Source organism: Pelecanus crispus, chromosome 6, assembly GCF_030463565.1.
Source record: "Pelecanus crispus isolate bPelCri1 chromosome 6, bPelCri1.pri, whole genome shotgun sequence".
NCBI lineage: Eukaryota > Metazoa > Chordata > Aves > Pelecaniformes > Pelecanidae > Pelecanus > Pelecanus crispus.
The window spans coordinates 20,930,309-20,956,702 of record NC_134648.1 but is presented as its reverse complement, the minus strand read 5'-3'; the positions used below and the strand labels follow the sequence as shown (position 1 = coordinate 20,956,702).

General features: G+C 42.5%; 1 long non-coding RNA gene across 1 annotated transcript in view; it reads left to right on the top strand.

Annotated features, from left to right (window-relative positions):
- Window positions 1-24,079, top strand: part of LOC142593775 (uncharacterized) — a 170,175-nt gene extending 146,096 nt beyond the window's left edge. The window contains exons 3-4 of the long non-coding RNA XR_012831133.1: window positions 23,641-23,722; window positions 23,931-24,079. This is a non-coding gene — a long non-coding RNA (uncharacterized LOC142593775). The remainder of the gene's footprint in view (window positions 1-23,640; window positions 23,723-23,930) is intronic.
- The last annotated feature ends 2,315 nt before the right edge of the window (window positions 24,080-26,394 follow it).

The window sequence follows — 26,394 nt, the reverse complement described above, 5'->3', positions numbered from 1 at the left end:
AAAGTACCATGTGACTTATTAATTTGTGGCATTAATTTGTGGTTAATTACTCTTTCTAATAAATTATTCAGCTTTTCTTCAGTTTGCATTTTGCCCAGCTTTAGCTTGAATGCTTCTCAGTGTGCCCTTTCTGCTATTTTAATACTTACTTTCCATTACTGGAAATCATATTCCTATATAGGTGATTATACGTGGTAAATTAGGCAGTTGAAAGTTTCCAGTATTAAGGTTCATATACAGGAGAACATGTTCCATAGGCTTCCAGTAGGACTAATGGTCATCCGACTTTTTTTATGATTTTTTTTAAAAGATACTGTTAAATATCTTTCACATCAGAGAACATGCCTTTTGAATTTCCTTCTAGCAGATTTCTACGCCGCTCATGCTCGTGGGATAGTTGACCTGACTACAAGACCTAGGAAGATCTGAATGGCTTAAAACCTCCTTGGTAGCCAAACATTACAGGTCTGCTTTTTTTTGTGAGACGAAAATGAAATGAAATTACATCTGTGAAAGTAGATAGTTGGTATGAGAAGGGAGGAAAGTAAATCTCTGTGGGCTCCACATCTTCATTTTCTATGCTGTAGTTACCTTTGTTCTTTAAAGACATAAAAGTCAGGCAGCTTGTTATGTGATGTAGCCTTAGTGTGTGTATATATATAAAAAAATAAAATTTTTTGCTTTTTAACACTTCATAAGCATTGCCTTTCCTGGAGACCAAGCAAATGGTATTAGTTTCCTTGATGTTCTCTGTTAGCAGCCAATGCTGTGTGATCTTATAGAGAATTAATAGTCTGTTGCAGAAGGAATATTAACGTCTTTTGGTTTAACACCTTTATAGAATCATAGAATCATTTAGGTTGGAAAAGACCTTTAAGATCATCCAGTCCAACCATTAACCTAACACTACCAACTCCACCACTAAAACAATTAAGGGTAGAGTAATAATTTCCTGTTTCCTGGCTTGGTGGCTGGATTGTTTTTTAATGAAAGTAAAAACTAGGAATCATTAAGATTGGAAAGGATCTCTAAGATCATCAATCTAACCATCAACCCAACACCACCATGCCCACTAAACCATGTCCCAAAGTGCCATGTCTACCCATTTTTTGAACACTTCCAGGGATGGTGACTCCACCACCTCTCTGGGCAGCCTGCTCCAATGCTTGACTATCCTTTCCGTGAATAAAATTTTCCTAATATCCAATCTAAACCTCCCCTGACGCAACTTGAGGCCATTTCCTCTTGTCCTATCGCGAACTACTTGGGAGAAGAGACCAACACCCACCTCACTACAGCCTCCTTTCAGGTAGTTGTGGAGAGCGATAAGGTCTCCCCTCAGCCTCCTCTTCTCCAGACTAAACAACCCCAGTTCCCTCAGCCGCTCCTCATAAGGCCTGTGCTCCAGACCCTTCACCAGCTTGATTGCTCTTTGGACATGCTCCAGCACCTCAATGTCTGTCTTGTAGTGAGGGGCCCAAAACTGGACACAGTATTCAAGGTGCATCCTCAGCAGTGCCAAGTACAGAGGGACAGTCACCTCCCTGCTCCTGCTGGTCACACTATTCCTGTGTGTGTGTTCCTTTTATAACAAAAAGCAAACAAGTGGAGATGTGTGTGTATTTTGTCAAACTACTCCAAAAGAAGCTGGTCAAGGATGTAGGTGGCCTTGTATACCTGGGGAGCAGAAACTCCTGTGGTGAGACTGCTGGCAGTCAGCCACTCTGTGCTGTGAAGTCAGTACAGCTGGGGGCACTTTTGGAGGGGAATAGAGGGTCCCTCCACACCATGTGACTATGGCACTTGAAGTGAGCAGGCAGTTGCAAGCATCCCAAGCATGTGAAAATTCGCTTGCCAAGTATCGCAGGTGCTTTTGTAAGCCCTAAACACCTTGCATTTATGTTCTTTCTGTGAATACTGAGGATTAAAAAAAAAAAGTGCTAAGATTTGGAGCTGATTAAAAGAGAGAAGGAACATAGCTGTTTAGGTAACTAGGTGTGCTCAGCAAACTGATTTACTGGGGTTAATTTTGCCTGTAGCCATGTTTGTGATATCGGCAAAGTGACAGTCCTATCACAGGAAACAGTTTCTACTGAATTCTCAGCTGGGCGAGGGAGCCCAGAGTTACCAGATCTATGAGAGCTGGAAGGGCAGGAGACAGTTTTCAAAAACAGCATTTACAATGCTTAGGTGTTCCCATACTCTTCTGGAGTGGTTGCTGTGCTTTGTAATGCTGCAGAAGTGGCACATTATAACGAACACCGGTCATTTGTGTGTTTGTGGTTCTTTATTTTGTTTGGAATTTTAAAATTCTTTAATACTTTCAAAATATAAACAGCTGTGCAAGTTGTTGAGTTGCACTGAAATTGAATGTTGTAATACATTTTAAAACAGTTTTGGGAAGGAAACCTGAAGTCACTCAGTGGATGTAGATATGATGCTGCAGCCCTGAGTGCTGAATTCCATCATTGCAGGGCTCAGTTCATCAAAGTGGAATTCATCTCATCTGTCTCTAGCTGTCTAAACTTAAAGCATCTAGGCCAGAAGTGCTTCAGTCCAGATATTTCGGGTGTCTATTTTAGGGTGGGTAAGTCATGCTCAGATGATGCCTGTCTCCGCTGGCTGCAGGGTACATAGAGAACTAGTTTGGATGCTGTGCCTGAGTTCAACCCTGGGGCAGCCCCACAGTCCGGGAGAGCTTGCAGCCTCATGGTGTCATTTAAGACAGCATTTGGGTGCGCTTGGTTGATACAATTTCCGCTCAGAACAGCACTTGGGCACCTCCTTCTCTTCCCCCCAAGCAGGTATGTTTTCCTGGAATGAGGCCTCCAGCTTACCCGATGTCCCCTTCTGGCTCCAGCTGTGTCAGCTAGGATGTCACTACCTGCCACTGGTTCTCAGGGCCGGTGACGATCCCACAGGGATCTGACAGCAGGGCAGTCTGCAGGAAGCTGAATCTATCAGTTTATTGTAAACAATTTGCAGCTTTTGGGCTGATCTGTCCTGATGGATTTTACCCAAAGCGGACCCAGCAATGCTTGCATGAATGCTTCCACCAGCAGAGAGAAGGCAGCAACCGCTGGACAATAACTTCAGTGGCAGTACAGCATGTAAAGGGAATGTCTGTCTGCAGTCTGAACGGAGGAGATGGGGAATCTCAGCCTGGTTTCCATCCACTGGACTGTGCTGTTCTCTAGCTCGTGCCTCATCTTAAGCCTGCAGTGATGTTAAAACACTGTTGTCTGTTAGTTGTGGGTGCGTGATAGAGTGTTAACCTCTCTTGTTCTGCCAGGCTGAGTAAGATGAACCATCAGGGAATGTGGCATGCTTTGGGGGCAGGTGTAATAGGTATCAAGGGGGACTTCAGGCAGGATAGCACTGAGGAGGACTACTTCTGTCAGATGTAGTGAGCACATGTAGATAACAAAAAGTTGGTTCTACCAGGGTGATTTGTGAGAACAAACTACAAGTTTACTATGGACGTTAGCAGACTATTTCTGTGCTTGCTCATATTCCTGCAGATTCATTTTGTTTTCTCAAACTTTACAGTCACAGATGTGGTGAAGTTATAAACACTTTAATCTCTCTCCTTCTTAATTCAGAATTTGGACTGTTCCTTGCTCCATTAAATCCCACATTTAACTTTATTTTGAAGAGTTTTAGTCATAGGAACAGTCTTGGGGACAGAAACGGTACATTTAGTTCTGCTGAATGGATATGGTATTAGATTGACAGTCCCTGTCAGTGTATAATTGCAGATTAATGGGATGTAGTATGTCATTATGGCAGCTCAATAGCACAAGTTTCGGAGCTGCACACAAGTCCAGGCTTTCATTTCTTGTTAGAGGGGGCTACTCTGACCTGCCTTGCACAATCTTCTCCCTGATCTCTTGTGGCAGAGAATAAGGATGTTTACAGTTCAGGTACTTAATGACCTCAGGAATATGATGCAAGACCAACAGTGTAATTTAAAAGGTGTGAGGAGATGGGGAAGAACTGATAGAATATGGGAATGGCAGACTTCAACAATATGCTATAAGGAATGAGATATGTATAAAAAGCTTTATGTTGTGAAATGAGCAGCCTTCTGCACAACGTGTACAAGCGGATGTGAAAATATTATTTGTGTCCAAAATGAATACAGTTGCTGAGCTTTACTAACCAGACCATTGAAGTCAAGGGAGGGACCATATTCATGGACTAGAAAATGAGGGCATTCCATAAATGGGTTATTGAAGTAACTTTCCCAGTTATTGCTGAGTTGAGCGTCTATCAGCCAGTACTTTAATACTTCATGACTTGCAGCAGATGCCCTATGCTGAGCTGGTTGATTTGAAAGTATTCTCACTGAGGACCACCTTGAGATGTTTACCTACCTAAAAAGTACTTTACACCATGAGCAGCCCTCCTTATGTCTGCAGGTGAAAATAATGCTCTTTGGGAATTGAATAGATTGTAGTTTGGCCGTAGGGCAAGAGCTGAGTAAGTTAGAAAGGGCTTAATCACTTCAAGATGTAATAGACCTCCTTCAATTTGTCTTTCTTTGTAAGACAGCCTGCCAGTGTTGCTGTGCAGGTTCCAGGTACCTCCTCAAGAGCCACTTGTTCTTGGACTCCACAACTGACAGTCATACTTGTGCAGAGAAGGCAGTGTGGACTGCCATAAGATAGAATGGATTTTTTTCTTTGATGGGGTAGGGAAAAGATTCCTGTGTGGGAGTGGGCAGAGGGAGTATTTATCCCTCCCTGTCTGACTGGAGGAGTTCCATGGAGGAAATGCTAACCATCCCAGAATGAAAGAAATGGCTTGGAAACCTCTGTGGCAAGCACAGAACTGCTTCCTCTGTGACAGATTTCAAGGCAGCAGTTGTAGTGCTGGTTAAAGGACACTGAGAAGAAGAGAGACCCCACAGCTGGGGAGTGTCAGATCTATGTGACAGATCCTCTGGGAATTTTTCCTCATGCTATAAAAGTATGGCTTCCACTGCATTTGCTTGTGACGCATCATTTGTTTATGCTTCTGACAATAGTGTTAAGTATTTTATATGTCCAATTTGTTGTCTGCCATTGTAAAAGTGGAAACCAGCGGGGCTTAGCGAGTCTTTAGTCAGAGGATGCCAAGTCTGTTGTTGAAGCTGCTGACCAGAGCAGCCTCTGATGCGTCTAGGCATAAGAAGTGTGTCTCTTAATAATCTGATGTAGTATGACCTTGACTGTGCTTCTATGGGAGAGTGTTAGGGACTTGTGAAGAGCTCCATTGCTCCTGTGCAATGTACTAGTACCAGGCCCAAACCTCCATGTCAGAGTAGCAGCCCAGGGAGAGCATCATTGGAGCTGCTATTGCTTCCTATTCCCTACCTGTAGGTGAGGATGCAGCAGCAAAGCGTGGGGAGTGGGATAACCAGGCTCTTCCTCCTCTCCCTGTTGGCCTGCTTGTCTGAGTCACATCCTGGGAAAGGATTGTGAGCATCAGGGCTAGATGTAATGCCACCCATCTGGGAGCAGGGGTGCGGACTGCGATTCCTCCAGGACCCAGGTGTGTTTCTTTGGACCTGGCTGTGCCAGGAAGGAGGTGACTGTCCACAGCCACCTGCCAAAGATTACTGCCTTCCTGGTCTGTGGACAGAGCAGTGTGTGTGAGTACTCCCTTATCTGCTGCAGGCACAATCAGGTTGCCTAGCTCAGGTCAACGATTTGTACTATTTTATACTAGCAGTGATAATTTATTTTTCCTAAATGTAAGTAAGCAATTTTGACAAAAACAGCTTTTCAGGCAGCACTGTGGGTGATAGCATCCAGGAAGGAGTTGCAGTGAGTAGCTGGAAGTTGTGAAACTCTTCTAAAGGTACATGGGGATCTAGGAAAGAAGTCTGTGATGCCCTCAGATTCGTAACTCTCTGCCCTTTGCTCAGGGCTTCTTTGACAGCAATGGGTGAACTAAGTATTTGTGCATTTACAGTTTGCAGAAAAAAGTAAATTCTTAGACATAATAAATATATGTGGATAATACCACAGAACCACCAGCCTATTTCAAGAGTGGTAAAATCCTAACAGTGCCTTCATTTAAAACGACCAAGAAAAATTCACCCCTAGAACTGAGGAACATATTTCTCATTAGTATCATGCTGCCAGATTTAGTAGTATGAAAATAACGCAAACAGTCATCTGTAATGCAAATGTTGACATCTGATTGATAGAGAAAATAACATGAGCAATTAATCCATGAGGGAATAGATCATTATAAATGTAAATGAGATCATCAAAGGATAAGCCACACAGAAATAAAACTACCTCAAAACATGATTAATTATTGAAATTCCAATAAAAAAGGCATCTTTAACAATAGAGTCCTTGGAAGACATATCATGTGATTCATCAAAATTCTGGACAGGGTTATTTTACAATCTCAAAATTGATTAGCTTCATTATAAATATAATGGGGACATTTCTTCCACCCACGATAGCATGCTGTTCTAGGGACAGAGCAAAGCCTTAGCACTAAACCGACTCAGTTCTGATTTATGCACACCCAATTTTTGCTATAGTATATAGTTTGCTTGGGTAAGTCAGGAGATACCTGCTTGCATTTTTTCAGGGAGGAACGTAGCTTTTACATTAATACATATTTGTACCTACATATGATCTTAATCACCCCAAGATACAGTGTTGGAGGAAAGATTGTCTTTCTGGTCAGGGCATAAAGTTTCATCAAAAATTAGTTTATCTTCTTGCCTCTCAGAAAAATTTTCATGTGACCATGGGCAGATCACTTTATATCTCTGTGCTTTGTTCTCTACCTTGGGTTTGAATGCTTCAGCTTAATGATGTATAACATGAACTTATTTAAAAGGTCTTAGTTTCAAGTAATGCTAGGGATCTCCCCTTGTAAAATCCCGGTTACTTTTAAAAAGCTCAGTTAAAGATGTTAATCTCTTCTAACAAAATAGGCCTTACTGCTCTTCAAGTGCTGTTAAATACTCAAGTGACTTCATACTTTGAAGATACACAGTATTTTTGCATTGTTTGTAACATTAAAGGCCAGGATCATAATCTGCTTCTTTCCTGAGGTTTAATTTTACATCTTGGTATTATTAGAGACCTACTTAGGAACTTGGCAGTTTTCCCCCTTTCTATTAAAACTAGACTCAGTGCAGTAGTTTAAGTGCATTTTGTATGGTGGCATCATGGTGGTGTGCTGAGCAGTCTGCAGAACTGGCCTTATGCAACACCTTGCTCCTTATGCAAGGCCAGTTGGAGTCTGAGCTCTGTTGCTGGAATGAGTGTTTGGAAGAGTGTCAGAGGGAGGAAAAATATGAGAAGCATCTCTGAAGCTGGTGCTGGCAAGAAGGCCTATGGGCAATCAGGGAATTACATGCAGCAAGGGTCCAGAAAAAGCTGACAATAAACTTGTGTATGCAGGACAGTTGACAAGAACATTGAGACCAAGACAGGATCCGAACAACTGCCTCTTGCTGTTCGGTTTCTTCTTTATTGAGGAAACAAGATTTTCAAAGTATTATTTTGTGAATAAGTATTATCCAGAAAATGTCATATCTGTCCTTACTTTCTCTTCTTAATAGAAACAAGCCACATAACCCCAGTCTAGGTTAGGCTCTGGGTTAGAAAGTGTCTCCAAATAAGTTTTGCATACTGTTCTACTTAAATTTATATGCTGTTTCGTCTGCCCATATCTTTGTATTTTCTTATATATATGACACTTAGCAAAGAGTCCCAAGTCCTGGTTATGTTAGGATGTCGCGCGGTCACCTCTCTTGAGATTCAGTTTTCTTTTTGTTTGGCACCTTACTTTTCAATTCAGTTTTGCTACAGTTTTTTCCCTGCTTTGAAGGACAGCAAGGTTGAAATCTCTGTAAAAGATGGGTCTCCTCAGAGCCTCTTGGCTCTTAACAGAGACTGAGTGTTGACTGATTCCATACAGGAATTGGCATCTCAGCCATGGCTTGAAGTTGTTCTCCAAGAAGAGTGCCTTCACTACGAGCCACAGTCAGTAGTTTTTATTGCTCCTGAGTATTATTTTCAGCCCTGGCAGACTTACGTTTTGCAAATAGCACTAGAGTGCTGATGCTTGTGGTGCAAATTTCTGTAGCTGAGAAGGCCACCTGATGGTAAATGTTTCTGCTTCTTCATTCAGTCAAATGGCTTTGAGGCACTCCTTACAGGAATTTAGTTGGAATATTGTATTAGGTACCTTTGTGCTTTTGAGGCTCCAACAGCTAGATTTAAATGCTGTAGAACATATACAGAAAACCCAGGAAATGAGAAACAAATACCTGCCAGGAAAAAACACTTTTGCATCTTTATACTGTCATTATCTCTTAAAAACCAACCCTTCTGGCCTGATTCCTGTGTACAGCACTCCTGTATAGGAAAAAAACTTGGCTTTGACTAACCTTTCATTTTGTGCTCCGGAGCCTTTGGTGGTACCAGCAAGTCACTTCTATTACTGTAAGCATCCAAGTTTAAATAGCAGCCTTTTTAGCCTGTAGTGGAGAGTGTCCCACTTGGTCTTCTTCAGCCTGAGGAAGGATGAGTGCAGTGCCTTAGCCTAAGGACCTGGGAACATAAACAGAAATGGTAGAATATATATTTTCCTGAGTTCCCTTAGGGCTGTAGAGAGAACCCTAGAAGGAGAAAGGCAGCTGAGAAGAAATGAATGTTGGTACATGGTATTAAAAACTAGGAGACAGGGAGAGATATATGAATGCAAGATACGTAGGGCTGTTAAGTGAGGGAGCAGAATGTGAACCCAATTTATGCCAGTGGCATGAGGAATGAAATGACAAAGGTGGCACTCAGTAGGTTCCCTTGGCTCCTCATAAATTTCAAAGTGGCTGCCTTTCTTTTTTTACTATCCTGTAAAATGTAACCCTGTTAGACCTGTTAGAGATGCGCTGCTGAGGGTAATAGGAAATGAGAGAAGAAATTTCCTCATTCTGGCCTTCATTTCCCAGATCTTAAATGATTTGTTAGTCAATTAACTGGAGGTTGGATATATCTGTACTTTGTTAAGTGTTACGCTCCAGTAGAGTATGTTATTCAACTTATTGTGTCTGCATCTTTACAACCACACTTGGTGTGACAGTATTTTGGGTTCACAGTGATGAAGAAAAGGATTATAATTTTTCAGCACCCTCTGTGCAGAATGATGCTTATGCTTTGTATATTTCTGTGTTTTTAGTAGGAATGTAAAGAAGTTGCTGTTTAAAACAAACACTTGGAGGCCAGCTAATTACTAGAAATCATTTTAATTAAGGGGAAGAGGAGAAAAGGAAGGAGATGGCAGCCTTTTGGTGTTCCTCCTGTGGATTAGTTGGCTTAAATCTGGAGGGCCAGTGACTGGTACTTCTGATGTTCCTCATCAGGATCCTCATCCTTTCCCCTGTTATCTAATGCTTCCTCAGTCTGGGGAATCCACCAGTGTTGTCATCTCATCAGGCCACGGACCCTTAGGGGCTGAGGCATTTTTAGCTTTGCGGTCAGCACATGTGCAATGCAAAATGACCATGTGCTCCCAGAGAGCAAACACTAAGTGCTAATGAGAAGTTGCCCGTGAGGTGTGAGGAATTGCTTTGCAAAGCAAGTAGTATGAATCGTTTTTTAAACTTTGGCAGTCCCTTCCCACTTTGTCCTCAGCTGACATGCAGCCCTCTTAAAACTGAGGCCTGGGTTCATTTGTGATTGATTTCTCAAGTCACCCAGGAGGCCTGTTGCAGCTCTGTATGTTGTATGCTGTGATCCAACCTTGTAGGAGGGTGGTGGGAGCACCAGCATCATGTGTGGATTTGTTCTGCTTGTAAATAGGTAAAGGTTGTATCTTGTGATCTGGTTACAAATTCGCTGGAGGTCAGCGGAAAAGTTTGATAAGCATCTTGGCCTTTCCATGGGGATCTCCACAAGGCCAATAGCTCATTTTAAGTATATATTTTCAACCAATTCTACATGATCCCTAAGAATGGCCATTCTGCTTCCTGGCAATCTGAATTCCAGCCAGATAAGGTTTCAGCTTTTCATTGTCCTCTCTGTTCCTCATACAAGGTAGCTTTTTTCAAGAGGGTGTTTTTAAACAGTGTCTGTACACAAACCTCCCAGGCATGGTTATCTACACAGGGTAGGAGAAATCTCTTCTTAAAGGCATTAATGAAAGTAATTCCCTAACAAAATTCATTAATTGCAGTGAACTGTCCTCACTGTCTGTATAGGTAAGACCTCATTACCCTCAGGATTGCTCAGTAAGTGATTCCCAGGCCAACATTAGCTAACATTCTCCTTTCAGTGACCTGCTGGATCGGTTACGTATGGATTACCAATGCTTCTGGCTCTTCCATGCCCACTGGAGACCTCCCATTCCCCAGGCACTCTCTGTTCCTGGCTGCCCTGAGGCAGTGAGCTCTGTCAGCCTTGCTGTAGCCTTTGGTGCTGTACGAGCCTTGACATACCTCTGTACTCCTCCCTGTCCCCTGAAATTAGAGGTTTCTGTAGCTGCTCTTCATGGGAAACAGTGCAACAGTTTAGGTGTCCCTGGCTCCCAGGTCTCTAACTCCTCCACGTCTGGGACTCAGGCTTCCTCCCAGGCTGGCAGTGCACCATCTTAACTCTTGGTCTAGTTACAGTGGCACCTCAAGCTAAGCTCTCCCTGTTTATTAGGGAAATGGTCCAACTCCTTCTTGGTGGTGTCTGGTGATTGACTCTCCTGGCTTTGGCTGGGACAGAGTTAATTTTCTTCCTAGTAGCTGGCATAGTGCTGTGTTTTGGATTTAGTTTGAGAATAAGGTTGATAACACACTGATGTTTTAGTTGTTGCTGAGTACTGCTTACACTAGTCAAGGACTTTTTCAGCTTCTCATGCTCTGCCAAGTGCACAAGAAACTGGGAGGGGGCACAGCCAAGATAGTTGATCCAAACTGGCCAAAGGGCTATTCCATACCATATGACGTCATGCTCAGTATATAAACTGGGGGGGTTTGGCCAGGAGGCTGGGATCTGTGCTTGGGAACTGTCTGGGTATCAGTCAGCAGGTGGTGAGCAATTGCATTGTGCATCACTTGCTTTGTATTATTATTATTATTATTATTATTATTATTATTATTATTATTATTATTATTATTATTATTTATTATTTTGTTATCATCATTACTATTTTACTTTATTTCAATTATTAAACTGTTCTTATCTCAACCCAGGAGTGTTTCTCACTCTTACTCCTCCGATTCTCTCCCCCATCCCATTGGGGTAGGGGGAGTGAGTGAGCGGCTGCGTGGTGCTTAGTTGCTGGCTGGGGCTAAACCACGACACCAGAGTATGTTAAAACAAATTTGTACTAAGCATTTATTATATTAGTTTAATAGTCACTGGTCTCAGTGTTGATTCATTTGCTCTCAGAGTTGTGCTTGTTCTCAGAGTTGTGCTACGTAACACCATATTTGCTGTATGCATTCCCTGTGGTGCTGTTTATCACCTCTGGGAGCTGGATTAAAGTTGTCGCTTTGCTCTACTGTGTAACACTGGTTTATGGTATGATAAAATTATTGGTCATGAGATTGTACTCAGCACTGCCGTCATTCCCGGACTTTGGGAGCTTCAGGAGCCATTTCTCGGAAACTATTAATAATTACACTTTTTACCTCTTCTCCTCGGAGAACCAGTCTATTGGGGAGATAGAGGGGGACACTTTCCCCCTGCTCCTTCACCATCCCTTTCTCCTTCAGGCTAGTTACAACAGCTCTTGAGAATTTTGAATATCCTTGGGATATTCAAACCAGCATCCTTCTACTGCTATATCTCCTGAATGCGGTTCAGGTCTTGTTTAGGGTTAAACAACTATTGAAGAATATCATCCAGAGATCAACCCCCGTGACAGGCACTGCAGCCACTCCAACCCCCACGACAGGCACCGGGGGCAATATCGCACCAGCTGAGACTCCCTGATTCCCATCCATTACCTGATTCGTCAACTGGAGAGCCAAGGAGTGATCAGCAAGATTCGCTCACCCTTTAACAGTCCCATATGGCCAGTGCGAAAGTCAAAGGGAGAGCGGAGACTAACAGTAGACTATCGTGGTCTGAATGAAGTCACCCCCATCGCTGAGTGCTGCCGTGCCAGACATGCTAGAACTTCAATACGAACTGGAGTCAAAGGCAGCCAAGTGGTATGCCACAATTGATATCGCTAATGCATTTTTCTCAATCCCTTTGGCAGCAGAGTGCAGGCTACAGTTGCTTTCACTTGGAGGGGCATCCAGTACACCTGGAATTGACTGCCCCAGGTGTGGAAACACAGCCCCACCATTTGCCATGGACTGATCCAGACTGCACTGGAACAGGGTGAAGCTCCGGAACACCTGTAGTACACTGATGACATCATTGTATGGGGCAACACAGCAGAAGAGGTTTTTGAGAAAGGGGAGAAAATAGTCCAAATCCTTCTGAAAGCTGGTTTTGCCATAAAAGAGTAAGGTCAAGGGACCTGCACAGGAGATCCAGTTTTTAGGAATGAAATGGCAAGATGGACGTCATCAGATCCCAATGGATGTGATCAACAAAATAACAGCTATGTCCCCACCAACTAGCAAAAAGGAAACACAAGCTTTCTTAGGTGTTGTGGGTTTTTGGAGAGTGCATATTCCAAATTACAGTTTGCTTGTAAGCCCTCTTTATCAAGTGACCCGGAAGAAGAACGATTTCAAATGGGGCCCTGAGCAACCACAAGCCTTTGAACAAATTTAACAGTAGCTCTTGGGCCAGTCCGGGCAGGGTAAGATGTAAAAAATGTGCTCTACACTGCAGCCAGGGAGAATGGCCCTACCTGGAGCCTCTGGCAGAAAGCACCAGGGGAAACTCAAGGTTGACCCATAGGGTTTTGGAGTCAGGTTTACAGAGGATCCGGGGCCCGCTATACTCCAACTGAGAAAGAGATATTGGCAGCATATGAAGGGGTTTGAGCTGCTTCGGAAGTGGCTGGTACTGAAGCACAGCTCCTGCTGGCACCCCGACTGCCATGGGCTGGATGTTCAAAGGGAGGGTCCCCTCTACACATCATGCAACTGATGCTGCGTGGAGTAAGTGGGTTGCATTGATCACACAACGGGCTTGGACAGGAATCCCTGGTCGCTCAGGAGTCTTGGAAGTGATCATGGACTGGCCAGAAGGCAAAGATTTTTGAATATCGCCAGAGGAGGTGACACAACAACGGAGGTGGAAGGCTGCTGTATGGAGTCCTATGTGACAAGGCACAGAAACTGCTGAAGGAGAAGGTGCATTGAGCCAGTTTGCAGAGGTGAAAACCATCTACCTGGCTTTACATATTGCTGAATGAGAAACATGGCCACTCCTTTATCTCTATACTGACTCATGGATGGTGGCAAATGCCTTGTGGGGATGGTTACAGCAATGGAAGCAGAGCAACTGGCAGTGCAGAGGCAAACCCATCTGGGCTCCTGCATCGTGGCAAGATATTGCTGCCTGGGTAGAGAACCTGGTTTTAAAAGTACATCACATAGATGCTCACGTAACCAGGAGTCGGGCCACTGAAGAACATCAAAACAACCAGCAGGTGGATCATGTGGCTAAGATTGAAGTGGCTCAGGTGGATCTGGACTGGCAACATAAGGGTGAATTATTTATAGCTCGGTGGGCCCATGATGCCTCAGGCCATTAAGGAAGAGATTCTTGTGATTGAGAGGTGGTCTTAACCATGGACAGTATTGCACAGGTTATCCATGAATGTGAAACATACACTGCAATGAAACAGGCCAAGCGGTTAAAGCCTCTCTGGTATGGAGGACAATGGCTGAAATATAAACACAGAGAGGCCTGGTAGATTGATTATATCACACTCCCACAAACCCGCCAAGGCAAGCACCGTGTGCTTACAATGGTGGAAGCAACCACTGGATGGCTGGAAACATATCCCGTGCCCCATGCCACCGCCCGGAACACCATCCTGGGCCTTGAAAAGCAAGTCCTGTGGCGACATGGCACCCCAGAAAGAATTGAGTCAGACAACGGGACTCATTTCCAAAACAACCTCATAGACACCTGGGCCAAAGAGCATGGCATTGAGTGGGTATATCGCATCCCCTATCATGTACCAGCCTCGGGGAAAATGGAACAATACAATGGATTGTTAAAGACTACCCTGAGAGCAATGGGTGGTGGGACATTCAAACATTGGGATACACATTTAGCAAAAGCCACCTGGTTAGTCAACACCAGGGGATCTGCCAATTGAGCTGTCCCTGCCCAGTCAAAACTTTTATATACTGTAGAACAGGATAAAGTCCCTGTACTGCACCTAAGAAATATGCTGGGGAAGACTGGGTTAATCCTGCCTCAGACAAAGGCAAACCCATTTGTGGGATTGCTTTTGCTCAAGGACCTGGGCGCACTTGGTGGGTAATGCAGAAGGATGGGGAAGTCTGATGTGTACCTCAAGGGGATTTGATTTGGGGTGAAAATAGCCAATGAACTTAATTGTATGATGTTAATTGCTATACAATACTGTATGGCATCACTTTTATGGTTGCTATATGACATATCAGTGGTATTACAGTAAGAATCACCCAGATTAATGAAGAATGAACTTTAATAAAACTGAGCAAAGTGCAGCAGTGATGGAAACAGAACTGGCTTCAACATGCAACAATCCAATATCACGCACCATTTCCCCTGCCCTGAAAGACTGTTATGACAGATGGAGCCCAAAGTCATGGACTAAATGAACTCAGTGGACATTTTAGAGGAATGGCCCACAGACTAAGGGAATGATATCTGTGTGTATATATCAAAAGACAGGAAAAGTGGTGGTGATTAATTGGGATGTATTGGAAACCATGGGACCTGTGCATGATGTAGATGGTATAGAATAAGGGGTGGATACTGTCCTGGTTTTGGCTGGGACAGAGTTAATTTTCTTCCTAGTAGCTGGCATAGTGCTGTGTTTTGGATTTAGTTTGAGAATAAGGTTGATAACATGCTGATGTTTTAGTTGTTGCTACGTACTGCTTACACTAGTCAAGGACTTTTTCAGCTTCCCATGCTCTGCCAGGTGCGCAAGAAGCTGGGAGGGGGCACAGCCAAGATAGTTGATCCAAACTGACCAGAGGGGTATTCTGTACTACATGATGTCATGCTCAGTATATAAACTGGGGGGGGTTGGCCAGGAGGCTGGGATCTGTGCTTGGGAACTGGCTAGGTATCGGTCAGCAGGTGGTGAGCAGTTACATTGTGCATCACTTATTTTGTATGTTATTATTACCTTATTATTACTATTATTTTCCCTTCCTTTTCTGTCCTATTAAACTGTCTTTATCTCAACCCACAAATTTTACTTTTTTTTCCCAATTCTCTCCCCCATCCCACTGGGGAGAAGGAGAGTGAGAGAATGGGTGAGTGAGAATGGCTGTGTGGTGTTTAGCTGTCTGCCGGGTTAAACCACAACATTGACCCATGCCATCTGATTGTCTTTGGACGTTCAGGAGAAGCTTAGTGGGGGTGTGTGTGTACAGGTAAGAGAATGCATTGTCATGGGAGCAGCTGAGCTGCTTCTCCAGGAAGGGTCGCTTGCCGTTGGTCAGATGATTTTGTGAGAAAGACAGAAAGGTAGGAGCTGAGGACCAGAGTCGCACTGCAGTAGGTCCACGCTGATACTATGGAGTTTTAGGTGAGTATCTGAAGTGTCTTAAGTTCAAGGCTTAGGTTGAGAGAGACACTTAGGCTATCCTTCTTCCTCCTGTCTTTTGTGCATGCCATCTAGTTGTGTACTTGTTAGAGAAGGTGCTGTCTCTGAGTGCATGTGCATGTGTGAGGGTAGTCAGCTCTCACTAAAGTGGGAATCTCATCCTGTCCAGTACTATGCCCATATTAATAGTAGTCATAGTATTTATGCTGGTGGGAAAGGTGGGAAATACTTTATTGATTTCTAAAACAGTTAAACTCATTTAAAATAAGGGCAGCTGTTTCAAAGGTGTATGCGTCAACCCTCTCAGTTTCACTCTACTGGTGTCACAGCTTGCTGAAAACGAAAGCCTTGTACTATCTAGGGAGTTTTCTGCTGAACTTTTAATAGCTTTGTGATGAGGTGCTGTGCAATTCAGCAGGTAATTGGCCTGTGTATAACCCAAAATGTTTCTGTAGGAGTATGTAGGTGAACAGCAGTTTGTACTAATTAAATAATTGCTTCCATTAAGCTGAACATAATTCATGCAACTGAGATAATAGAGAAAGGTAAGTTGGTAATTTAACCATTGTGTGTTTGGGGCAGAATTTTCAGTGATTTACTTAGTGGCAAAGAAGAAAGCATTGGGAAATAATTGCTGCAGAACAACTTGAATGAAAAGGTTTCACCTTGCAATATGCATGGCTGCGTATTAGACTTGTGCTGAAAGCTGCTTATACTTCTGCAAAGTTGTATGGCAGATTATAGTTAGAGCTGGGAGGGAGCATGGTTTATTTTGTCTCAAGTAGCTTTTAAGTTTTAGAAAACTTGAATGCACTTACAAGGTTGTGTCATTGCCCAAAGCACCCCAGCAGTCTGCAGCCTCTCCCCTACTCCCTCTAAGAGTTTTAACTGCCTGGGATCAAGGCCAGCTCTGATTTCAGGGGGTTCAGAGGCAGGTTCCATGGTGCTTGGCTCCAAGCTTGGGCGCGGGCTGCTTCGCAAGGGGAGGGGAGCTGGGAGCCAAGGGCAACAGAAAGGCAGGCAGGGCAGTGCCCTCACCACCAGTTCGGCAAGTTCTGCTGCACCTGAACAAGAGGAGCAGGCAAGTCCAGTGATGGTAACCAGGGCTGGCCAAGAGTGCAGTCATCCAATGTGTAGAGATGAGACAGGTCCAAGATCAGGCTAGGGTGTTGCAGTCAGGATGAGCAAGGTAGAGGGCCAGGCACAGGCTTGTGTGATCTCAGGCAAGGCCCAAGGGCTTGAGCTTAAATGCAGCTCCATAGCAAAGGGGTGAGGGCCCTGCTGGAGGTATCTCACAGAACTTTCTCACACTTAGCTGTTTCACAGCCATTTAGTGTCAGCTTATGGTCATGTCGTTCTAGGGCTGGGCTTGAAGATGGGCAGTCAGAACCTCAGGAGAGAGGTTGCAGAGCCTCTTCTGCACCCAGGTTAAATAAAAAAAAAACCTTCTAAGTTTTTCAGACACAGAAAAAGAGAGCTGCAGCCTTTTCACCTAATGTTGCCAGTGGCAGACTGGCCAGGGCACTCTCTGGGACTGGAATAACCACGTTCAATACTCTGCTTGTCCTCCTCAGATCTCAGCTTGAACTTGTCTTCTACTCCCAAAATGAATATCTTGCTATTTCTGAGATGAATATCTCACTTACCAGGGCTTTGGTTCTTCTTGGCAGGGATTGTTTTTTTTCCTATTCCATTTTTTTAGACCTGGAATTCCAGCGTGGAGCTGGAAAAACTTTATGAAAGCCAGGCGAATGACAAAGCCCTCCTTATTTTAATTTACCTCAACGTTTGTGAATGTTGTGTATCATCATAGGAAAGAACGTGTTCACCTCTGGTGTGGTACTGTAATGCCAGTGAAAAATGTGCATTCAACCATAGGTTGAAATTTTCTGTGTCTTAAATGCTTGTATCTAGTCCCAGAGCAAAGAAGGCCCGCTGAAGCAGGCATAGGCGGAGTGGCTGGGGCAGGATGAAATCTTTATCACCAATCTTGCTGGGATGCCCCTCAGGCACAAGCAGAAAGCATCACAACTCCTTCATTTCACACTGCCTTGTATCTGAGAAATTCCCTGAAAACTTCTGTTGCCAGCAGTGGTGCTGGGTATTGTGGGACTGATGCTCAGTGAATTCCTGGTAATTTTGTCCTTGCCACTGCTGCTGTTGGGGATGAATCACAACAGTTCAGTTGTCAGTGGAAGCTGGAGAGGAGGGCAAGTGTGGTCCTACACTAATTTCCTCCTTGTTCTCACCTGTGTATCTGTCCCTGCTCTCAGAGGTCTGAAGTCATGTGCTGGAGTGCAGGATTTACCTGCCTTGTCTTGTTATTTTAAATGTCTTCTAAGTATCAGCTAAGAACAAAAAACGTCAAGTGTTCTTTAGATAAATGGCTTGCTCTTTGTAAGCAAAAGCAAAAGATTGAATTGTCTTGACATTTTATAATCTGTTTTCACATGTTGAAGCTTAAATGTATTGCAAAAGGTTCCTGTCATTTTTTTCGAAGTCTGCTGGGTCTCTGCAGACAGGAGTAATATCCTCACTTCCTTGCAGTCTCATTTCTGTATCTGGTCCTGTGACCTTTTTTGCCCAATGTAAGGTTTTGTTTTCCTCAGGATTGTGCTGGCTTCTGGACAGTTTAGGCATACCTGTTACTAATTTATATCTGATGAGGAAATATGAAAAGATCAAATATGGCTTTACTCTCTGGCCACATGAGTTGCTTGAGCGTGGAGCCGGGTCACTTCTTGTCAATCAATACTGTCGTATTCTCCATGGTACTGCATCTCTGTTTGAGCTGCTGAAATTTATTATTTGTGTAATGTGTTTTTCAGCCTCAGCTCTAATCTTATTTACTTGTGAACAATCTGTATACAGCATTGACACAAATCATTTCTATGCCAAACTAAAATGCAGTGCAAGGGAAAACAGATTTAGATGGCTGTGTTGGATTTGGGAGCCTGTGAAGCTCATAATTTTCTTATCAAACAGTAGACTGCAGTATTCTGGTAGCATGCAGCCCATCAGGAGTAGATGTATTTCTGTCTGGGGAAAGAAAGAAAATTCAGTCCCTTTCTCTTTCCGCTCTGGTGCTCCAGGAGATGCAGAGAAGAGAAATGTGATCCCTGAGGATCTCTGCAGATAGAGAAAAGAATATATAGAGAAGGTGAAAATCAGCTACAGGATGCCATACCTTGAGGAATTCCAGATTCAATTGACTTTTGATACCTCAGGCTTTAAGCTGTCTTTTGGTAGTAGGCATTGTAGATGATGCTGTCTTCAGGCAGCAGACAGCACCATGCAGGCTCTTCCAAGAACACAGGGAGGGAGGTGTGTGGTGTGTTGTCACTTTTTCCACAGAAATGTCAGAATTAATGATTCTTTATTGACGGTAGAAGCATTTAGTCAATCATTACCCCCTTGAAATGAAAACAATCCAATTAATAATGCTGAAAGGAAATGTTTCACAAAGGACAGGAAGATGTACCCATTTTGAATCCTGGTGAAAAATAGAGCCTTCAATGTTGCCAGTATTTTTTTTTTTTTTTAATTGTTTTCTGACCAGCCTTCTGTTGGTAAGGAGTCTCACACATCAGGATAGAGGAGGTAATGACTATCTGGCTGTAGTGTTTAGATGTGTCTGTGTGTGTGAGACTGGTGGTAGTGGTACATAATCCTTGTTGCTTAAAAACACACTCCCAGGTGGGAACTACCTGCAGAATGCTGCTAGTTAGAGCTTCTCTCCAGCTGCAAGGGCAAGAACTGTGGCTCACATTGCTGGTGTTCATGTATTTCATAATCCAGGTTTGGTGTGTTCACCATTCCTTTCAGTTGTCTAGCTGTCCCCGTCAGCTGGCTCAGACCTGCTCTTAATCCTGAATTTTGGCCAAGGCTGAACCTTGGGTAGCAGGGCAGGGAGACAGAGTGCCTTATTAGTTGCCTTTAGGGCACGATGGAAATACCATTTGTTTAATCTGATCTGTTTAACCTTGGCCATACTGCCACTGCCCTTCAGATTTCTGGTTTTGATTTGTGATACTTTTTTTTTCCCCTTGGAAACTGAGCTTGCTTCATCAGCTGGAGTGGCTGCTGAAGAGCAATGGATTCTGCCTTTGTACCAGGCTTTTAAAGAAATTATTTATGATTCTAAGATGATTGGATGTGTTTCAGTGTCAGTACTGGGTATGCATTTTTAAGAATGCTATTGAGACTCTCATACAAAAAATCAGCTAAGCATGTTCCTAGGATGTTATTTTACAGTATTGAAGTATTGAGTGCAGTAGTATTAAATAAAACCTTTCAATTAATTTATGAAAACATTTGCAGCGCTTTCTTCCTCCCAGGACAGGCAGAATTTAAACAAACGCTAAGCAAAGGAAGGGGACAGAAACATTTTTTTTGACATTACATCTCATGTCTCTTTTGCTTTAACTGGGTCTAGTTAGGCTGAATACATAATCTCAGAGGCTTAATTTTTGTTGAAGGGAACTTCTGTAGCAGGAGTTTGAAAAGTCACAGTGTGATTGATGTCAAGTAAGCCTAAAGTTGCATAGGCTTTGAGCTTGTTAACTGCAATAATGTGAGTTAACCTCAGTGAACAATAAACAGCCATACTAATGGGCTAACAGAGCATACAGATTTAAAAAACTGTAGATGATGACAACAAAGAGATCTTGGGGGTTTTACCCTTTGGAAGTTAAATGAAAAAGTTTAAACAAGAACTTTGTGGTTAATATTTTGATGGGGCCAGTATGGTTTTAAAAATTTTCAACAAAATGGATGTTGACATTCCTTATTAGTCTGGTTTTCTGTCAGACATGAAAAAATAAGTTCATAAAACAAAAAGATTAAAAACTGTGAAAAGGGAAGAAGCCATTTTAGTAATGTTGCCTATAGGTATGTTTCATTAGGTGAGTGGTAAAGCTGGTCCTCTGCTTCAGGCAAAAGTCCAGAATTTATTTCTGGGCTATGTGCCTGGTCAGTTGTATCTTTATATGTAGATATCTGTGCTAAAATGCAAAAGGATATACAGCAGGGGAGTTAAAGTTGTGGGTCTCTAAGAATATAAGTCAAGCTAGATTAAGTGATGCATAAGACACACAAGCACTTTTCTTGGATTGGAAACAAGGCAGAAACTTTGGATAGGTACATTGTAGAAACAATTCCTCCAAGTTTAATTTTACTCATTTTTTTGTTTGTTTTGCTGCTTTTGCCATTTGAAATTGGAACAAGCATGGAAATTCTGTTTATTCTCATAAGCTGGAAATGAAAATAAAGACACATTTGTCCAGTGAGGTCCTTTTTAATATGTAGAGTTCTCCCAAGATGTCCTCCTATTCATGCTCACTTCTATAAAATCCTCTCTTGAGAGCTGCTGGGAAATAGAGTTTGGACGTATTTTTCCAGTTGTGAATAATCTGTTCCTGTACTATGGATGCACATTCAAGACGTTATGGGGGGAAAGCAAATTTTGTATCTTGCATGGCACTTTAAGCTCCGTGCCTGATGCAGTAATGCTGTTTTAAGCAGCAGAAGTGTTCAAAAGTGGGTAAAGACACATCGGTGCAATCAGTCGTTCATAGTCTCCTTTCTCTTATAGAATTACTTCTTACTTGAAAGGTCTCCTAATGCTGTACTTGAATTCTTTAATTTACGCAACAGACTTTTTTTTTTTTTCCTTCTCAGTACTTCTCCTGAACTGAGAGCATGCTTAAATGGGAAGGAATGGCCCTATTTCTTCTGTCTGTCTAATCTAATTAATCTATCTCATTTATTCAGTAATTAGAACATACATTTTTTTGTTGGTTTTTTTGTAAACTCACGAAGTAGAAGATGGGAGTGCTGAACATCCGTGTTTGTTCTTGTAGAGTCTGTCTGGTTGAATAAAACACATCCTCCAGTGCCATCCTCTTCACTTGAAGCAGGTGTTTGAAGTTCACCCTTTTGGATGACTTTGAACTGAAGGCAAAGAAACCCTACTGGGGAAAAAAAAGTGTCAAAGGCCTTGTAGGCCTTTTGAAAGTTAAATCACTCTCTGATCTCACTGGTGTCAGTCAGGCTATTAGGTCGTTAAGCATCTTGTCTTTGAGGATTAGTCTGAACTCTTAATTGTCCATTCCTGATGGTTTCCATCACTCCAAGTGCACTAATCCTGCCCTGAACAATAACTGCGGCAGTCGTTGCATTGGCGTAAAAACTCCTGTTGTTCTGCTTATAAAATTCTCCACTTAGAAGCTTTTCTTTCAAATTCTCTGGGCTCCTGGAGGAAGGGAAGTGTCACCAAGCCACCTTTTCACTAAAACCTGCTGGTAACAAGCTGGCAGAGTGTTGATTCCCAGGAAGTTTGTATTAGAATGGTATCTAACATTTGCACCTGCCAAGTGCCCTGTGGGCTTTGAGAAGACTTCTTGTGTAGTTTAGAAGCAGTATGCATTTGTATGTGTATGCATCTGTATGTGGGTCTTATCATGACAGAAGTGAAGGGCCACAAAGGTGATTAAGGGACTGGAGCATTTCTCATGAGGAAAGGCTGAGAGCTGGGACTATTCAGCTTTGAGAAGAGAAGGTTCAGGGGGGATCTTATCAATGTGTATAAATACCTGAAGGAGGGTGCAAAGAAGATTGGAGCCAGGCTCTTTTTAGTGGTGTCCAGTGACAAGGCAAGAGGCAATGGGCACAAACTGAAACACAGGAGGCTCTGTCTGAACATCAGGAGATACTTTTTTGCTGTAAGGGTGGCTGAGCACTGGCACAGGTTGCCCAGAGAGATTGTGGGGTCTCCATCCTTGGAGATCTTTAAAAGCTGTCTGGACACAATGCTGGGCAACTGGCTCTAGGTGGCCCTGCTTGAACAGGGTGGTTGGACCAGATGACATCCAGAGGTCCCTTCCAACCTCAACTGGTCTGTGATTCTGTGAAGCTAAGTTTTAATACAGAGCACCATGTGGAGAATGACCTGACCTGGGATGGAGGTTTAATTTTCCTGCCTTCTTGTCTCCTCCAGTGCTATGTGCAGTCATCTCATTCTTTTGTACAGTATGGTCCCACTAATGACACCTTTTGCTGTTCTACTGATTTTTTTTTAAAAAAATTATTTATGTTTAGTTTATTAAAACCCCTTCAATTTCTGTATGCATGAGATTTTGTGGACATCTCAGCTTTCATATAAAAATATAAATAAAAAATTAGTCTTCGTGGTTATAGAGAAAAATATCAAAAGCATAGCTTTCTAAAAAGCCAAAATATTAGGTAATAAAGAGATTCTAATGCTCAGTGTTTTATGAAAATATTTTTATTTTTACGAGGCTGATTTTTGATTTTTCTTTAGATTAATTTGGCAGTATTGCTTTCTTGTATTTTCTGTTCCTCAACAAACTTCCGCCCCCAAAAAATAATGGATTTATACATTACGTATTCTGCACGCGTAGAATTTATGTATGCATCTTTTTTGAGTCTCAAGTCTGTGAAGTGTTCATATCTGATCCAGTGTTTAATGTGATTCAGATGATGCAAAGAAGCTGATGATGCTACCCTGTTCTAATTAAGTGCTTGAACATGAGCCTAAGTGGAAGCATGCTGTGTGGGATGCTCAGAAGTGCCCATGGGAGAAAGCAGCTTAAGTCCCATTGAGAATGAAGACCTTGATCCCACCAGCTTGAGAACATGATGTCTCCCCCATGCTCTTCTCCTGCTACTGTCAGCAGGTGTTGTCATTCTGATGACTTCATGAGCCATGCTATGGGTTTCATGCAGCATCCCCTTACAGTCACACTAATGAAAACTCTTATACTTTGCCAGGTTTTTCTCTATTAGGTTTCAATCCAGTGATTTTAGTCCTGTTAATGAGGGGCTATCTTTTGTCCTTCCCAAATGACACGGTTGGAGAGAGTTGTTTTCCTTGTATTTTGCAAAAGACACGTGGCTCCTGACACACAGGCTCCTGTTTTGCAGGTCCGCGGTTTGCTGTTTGTGGAGAGGCCACCTTGTCAACTGGGATCACGTCAGGTGCTCTGAGCTCCCATTCCTGCATCAGGTACGTGAATGGCTGTGATCAATTTATTAATCTAAAATACAGGTCTGAGTGGATAATTGCATTTGAACTTAAGGCCTCAGTGAATGGCTTTTTAAGGAGTAGAAAAGACAATCTGCAGAAGCTGTTACAATTAATATAATGGATCAGGCTGGTAACAGAGATGTTGCTTACTCTGCTGATGTGGATTGTGTTTCCTTGTTTCCCTCAGAATGGGATGGCCTGGAAAGACATTGTGCTGAGCCTTTTGGGTGAGGGGACTGAAGCGAGCATTGAATTATTATCCCAGGATCCTCTTTTTTCCTTAGTATTACTGGCAAACTAACCTAACTTCAAGTGATGTGGGTACTGTTTACCTGAATACAGAGAGCAATTCTGTTCGTTCCAGGCCAGATCATTTTTTTCCATTTGTGATGAAGGCTGATATATTATGAGACTTCACTGTTTAAGAAAAAAATAATTTAAAAAAAAATAAAATCCTGTTTACCGAAGTCACGTGTGAAATCTGTCCATCTTCATTCTTTCCCCCTTGAACCTTCATCTTTTGTGCACAGTCTATGTATTTTGAATAGGGAAAAAGAACCAGCGCAGTCCTTCCAGTCATGTTATAAAAATGGTGGAGGTGTTGAAGAACACGCTATGGTAAGGGAGGGGCAGATAAACAGATTAAAAAAGACGTGCTGCAGCATCTGGCACAGTTGCTGTAAGTATATAGTTGATCACCCAGCCACAAATGACTAAGACACTGAGATATATTTAGGATAATATCACAAAGCACAGCCCCTGAAGTGGGGAGAAAGGAAGAAGACGATACATTGGAGTTTATATTGTTTATATTCAGTTCCCTCTAAAGCCCTGTAGGGAAAAATATTTCTGAATCTTCGGGAAGAATAAAGCTAAAAGTAAAACACTGTAATAACTTCAAGGTGGGTGGATCTGAAGCAGTGAAGCTTTTAAACGGAGGGTTAGTGTTCCCCCTTTCTTTTATTTATCTTAAATACTTCCTATTTTTGTCTCCTTTAAACAGTTACAGTGGACATAGTGACCAGCCCCAACCTCCAGTTGAAAGTCAGATTTTGTCAGAAATCTGGAAAGAAAAATAATCTCTGGTTTGCAGTTGACACAAAAATCCGCGTGATAGAAAATGGCAAATACTGTTGACAAGCTACTGGAAACACTCAGAAAAGCAATCACCATTGCATGGTGTGTCTTTTAACTGGGAGTTGCAGGTGATTATTTGAATCTGTGTAGGTCTGTGGACTTCTGCAGCACATGCAAACTGAGGATTTGACGAAGGTCTGTAGCGTGAAGCGGAATTGAAGTTGGGCATCTGATGTTAATTGTATTAACTTTTGACTCAGGTATTCTCATACTCTCGAAAGCTGGTGTCTATCAGGAATTTTTATAGAATCATAGAATCGTTTAGGTTGGAAAAGACCTTTAAGATCATCCAGTCCAACCATTAACCTAACACTACCAACTCCACCACTAAAACAATTAAGGGTAGAGTAATAATTTCACATTTCCTGATTTGGTGGCTGGATTATTTTTTCATGGAAGTAAAACTAGGAATCATTAAGATTGGAAAAGACCTCTAAGATCATCAATCTAACCATCAACCCAGCACCACCATGCCTACTAAACCATGTCCCAAAGTGCCATATCTACCTGTTTTTTGAACACTTCCAGGGATGGTGACTCAACTACCTCTCTGGGCAGCCTGTTCCAATGCTTGAGCACTCTTCCCGTGAAGAAATTTTTCCTAATATCCAATCTAAACCTCCCCTGATGCAACTTGAGGCCATTTCCTCTCGTCCTATCGCTAACTACTTGGGAGAAGAGACCAACACCCACATGTTGCTTGATTTTTAGTGACCCTTCTCCTCCAGCTCCTAGCTCTCTGGTTCTTTACAGGAAAATGTATTTCCTTTGCTTTTATATGTATCTATGAGTTCCATGTTAGTTGGCACAGAACTTAATTCCAGTTTTATATAGTTAACATTACCCTGGGTCAATTGAATTGAATCAATCAAAGTTCAGTGATTTATGCTAGAAAATAACTCTTTTTGTCACTTTTTCACCCTTTGTGTTGTCTGTGAAGACTAAAATATCTGTTGTTACAGGCCCCTCAGAAGGGCTATTCTGTCCATGTAGGTTTTACACTTAAACAGAGCAGGTTAATTTGGTAGAGTGGCCATAATTTACCACCTAATAGAGACTGTAATTGGACTAGGGGTTTGGTTTGTTTTCTGAATTACTGTATCAAAACTTGAGCAACTTTCTTTTCAATTCTCAACTGAATTATAGGTTTAGGCCAAGGAGATGCAGCAAACACAGGCTTTCAGCAGCTGGACTGACCCAATTTTCTGCATTGCCAGTGACGATTTTGTTTGTATTGTGTGAATACATATTTAACTGAAGCAGAGCTTCCAATAGGCAAGGATCGGAGAAGAGTTGGAGGCTTCTTTGTTTGCTTTGTTACTGTAAATATTCACACAGCATCCCTGTATAATTTAGAGGATACAGCTCTTAGGACCGTGTTTACTCCCTCATCCTTACAGCATTGTGCACAGCACTGCTATATAAAGTGTGCAGGAAGAAAACCAAACAAAATCTGTTTTTCTGCAGAAAATTTTTATATTGAGTCTTTTAGATTGTCTTTACAGACTAAGGAC